The sequence below is a fragment of the Furipterus horrens genome, unplaced genomic scaffold, assembly GCF_987537825.1.
Source record: "Furipterus horrens unplaced genomic scaffold, mFurHor1.1.pri manual_scaffold_5, whole genome shotgun sequence".
In the NCBI taxonomy this organism is placed as follows: Eukaryota; Metazoa; Chordata; class Mammalia; order Chiroptera; family Furipteridae; genus Furipterus; species Furipterus horrens.
The window spans coordinates 72,835,828-72,839,353 of NW_028327175.1; the positions used below are offsets into that span (position 1 = coordinate 72,835,828).

The following is a 3,526-nucleotide window of genomic DNA, read 5'->3' on the forward strand; positions in this document are numbered from 1 at the left end:
TGTACACAAACCACCTATTCTGGCACTCACAAGGCAACAGCTAGAACGGTGCCAGTCACATGCAGGAAGTGGGTGAAGTGATTGGGAACAGGGTGAGTGCTGCACAACTCTCCAGAAGTCAGGCAGCGGCATTGTCACCTCGCCTAACCCTCCCCGCACACAGCCACAAAGGGGTAAGTGGGTTGCCCTGTCATGGTAAATACCTAGGTCTCCACCCCATACAACTTAACATGTGAGTTATGACAGGGAGTCAAAGCAGCTCTACCCAATACACAGAAACAAACACAGGGAGGCTGCCAAATGTTCTTTCAAATTATTGCCTTGAGTTTCTTCAGATATATTCCCGGAAGTGGAATTGAAGAGTAAAAAGGCAGATCCATTTTTAATTTTTTGAGTTATCTTGATACTGTTTTCCACAGTCTTGCACCAATCTGCTCTCCTACCAACAGTATAAAGGGGTTCTTCTTTCTTCACATCCTTTCCAACACTTGTTTATTGATTTATTGATGATAATCATTCTAATAGATGTCAGATCATATCTCATTGTGGCTTTAGTTTGCATTTCTGTGATGATTAATGATGTTGAACATCTTTTCATATGTCTATTGGCCATTTGTATGTCTTCTTTGGAGAAGTGTTTATTCAGGGCCTTTGCCCATTTTTTAATTAGATTGTTTTTTTTGTTTTTTGTTTTTTTGGTGTTGAGTTTTGTAAGTACTTTGTAAATTTTGGATGTTAACCTCTTATCAGATGTATTAGCAGATATGATCTCCCATTCCATGGGTTGTTTTTTTTAATTTTGTTGATGATTTCTTTTGCTTTAAAAAACCTTTTTAGTTTGATGTAGTCTCATTTGTATATTTCTTTCTTGTGTTTCTCTTACCTGGGAAGATATATGAGAAAAAATATATTGCTATGAGCTACGTCTGAGATTATACTGCTGATGTTTCTTCTAGATTTTAATGGTTTCAGATCTAATATTTGTCTTTAATCCATTTTGAATTTATTCTATTTTTTTTTCCTGACGTAAAATGTTAGAAATTGGACTTCCGGCCAAGATGGAGGCTTAGACAGACACGCTAGGTCTCCCTCTACAACTAGAGAGGAATACAACTACTTCAAAACAAAGGATAACTAGAAATTCCAGAAAATAAAACTACACGGAAGTCCAACATATGAAGTTATAAACCAGCGGTGCCATTTGGGCAGGTAAGAGTTAAAGAGGACAGTGCTGTTTGCGGTGGCACCTGGACTGCGTCTTCACAAAGCAAGTCCACCACTTGCTGGGTTTATCGTTCTGAGGGTCAAACACCTTCTCACAAAGTCTCAGGCCCGTTTCCTGCCTCAGCTGCTGTAAATAGGCCCTCATCACCTCATCTTCCTGTTTGTTTGCAGGTTTGGCATAAATGGCATTAAGTGGAAAACCAGGCTCTCCAGGAATCGGAAAATTAGTAATTCCCAGTGTATACATTTCTTTCTCGCCTTGGCTTTTGGAATTGCACTTCTGCAGTTTCTTCAGACACTCAGAAATGTAGAGCGTTATGTATATCAAGGTTCTATCAGCTTCATTCTTAATTTCATAGTTTTTGAAGAAGACATTGGCCTTGAAGTAATAGATGGCTTCATCCACAATATCTGTATCTTTTGTCTCTCTTGGGGCGGGTCCTTTGAACTGACTTCTGATGGGCAACAGGGCCATGTTCCCAATGAGTTTGGTGTCGGGGTCCATGAGAGAGGAGTGGTAAGCTGGCATCTTTGCGAGTCCTTGAATTTATTCTTTTGTGTGATGTAAAAGGGTGGTTTAGTTTCATTTTACTGCACATATTTGTCCAATTTTCCCAATATTATTTTTAAATAAACTATATCTTCAGCCCATTGTATGTGCTTGCTTCCTCTGTTAAATATTAATTGACAATTAAGGTGTGGATTTATTTCTGAGCACTATTCATTGATCTTTTGTTGTGTTTTGTTGGGTTTATAAATGTTTACTATATTTATATCCTGATATTGGATTGTCACCATTATTATAACGTAGTATTCTTCTTTGTCTCTTACTATAGCCTTGGTTTTAAAGTCTATGTGGTTGAATATAAGTTTGCTACCACAGCTTTTTTTCCTTTCCATTTAAATGAAATATACTTTTCCATCCTTTTATTTTTAGTCTGTGTGTATCTTTTGATCTGATGTGGGTCTCTCATAGACAACATATATACAGCTCTTGTTTACTTATCCATTCAGTTACTCTATGTTTTTTGATTGGAGCATTTAAGCCATTTACTTTTAAAGCAATTATTGATAGATACATATTTATTGCCATTTTATTTTTAAATTAACCCCTCTTTATTCTTTTTATTTTTCTTCCTCTTGTCTCCTTCTTAAAGCAAGCCGTTTAACATTTGTTGCAGTACTGGTTTGGTGTTAACAAACTCTTTTAGCTTTTTCTTGTCTGGGAAGCTCTTTATTTCTTTTTCAATTTTAATACTAGCCTTGCTGGGTAAAGTAGCCTTGGTTCTATGTCCTTGCTATTCATCACCTTGAATATTTCATGCCAATCCCCTTGTGGCCTAAAATGTTTCTGTTGAGAAATCAGATGAGAGTCTAATTGGAGCTCCTGTGTATGCAATTAGCTGCTTTTCTCATGTGGTTATTCAGATTCTCTTCTTGTCTTTAAGCCTTGCCATTTTACTTATGATGTGTCTTGGTGTAGACCTCTTTGGGTCCATCTTGTATGGGAGTCTCTGTGCTTCATGGACTCGTATGTCTTTTTCTTCACCAGATTAGGGAAGTTTTCAGTCATTATTTCTTCAAATAGGTTCTCAATCGCTTGCTAACTCTCTTCTCCTGGTATTCCCATGATGAAGATGTTTTCAAGCTTCATGCTATCTCAAAGGTTTCTTAAGCTCACCTCATTTTTAAAATTCTTATTTCGTTTTTGCTGCTCTTCTTGGGTGTTTTTTCCTACCTTATCTTTCAAATCACTAGTTTGTTCCTCTGCTTCATCTAACCTACTGTTTATTCTTCCAGTGTATTATTTATTTCAAATATTGCAATATTTATTTCTAAATGGTCTTTTGTTATGGTCTATGTCTTTATTCATGATATTGAGTACCCTTATAATAATTACCGTAAACTACATCTGATAAATTGCTTGCCTTCATTTCATTTAGTTCTTCTCAATAACTCTCTTGTTTTTTAGTTTGGGGCCTGTTTTTGTCTCCCATTTTGGATGCATCTTTGTTTCTTTTTCTTTTCTTTTTCTTTTTTTAATGTATTAGGTATATTTACACAGATTCTGGTGCAATTCTATGTCAGACACTGCTTCTGACTGGACCTGGGCAAGCTGTTTGGAGCTCCCAGCTATCCACAGCTCATGGTTCTCTCTGCTGGGGTATCTGTGTGCAGAGAGAGCTAGGCTGTGCCCCAGGGCCAGCTTTTCCCAGCTCTGGGCCTGGGGGAGAGTCAGCGAAAATCTTACATCTCCCAGAGATCTGCCTTTGCCTGAAGGCTTTCTGTTAGGCTTTGTCTT

General features: G+C 37.5%; 1 pseudogene; it reads right to left on the bottom strand.

Moving 5' to 3' along the window:
- Positions 1 to 1,216: 1,216 nt before the first annotated feature.
- On the bottom strand, positions 1,217 to 1,759 carry LOC150008783 (actin-related protein 2/3 complex subunit 3 pseudogene; annotated as a pseudogene).
- Positions 1,760 to 3,526: the final 1,767 nt, after the last annotated feature.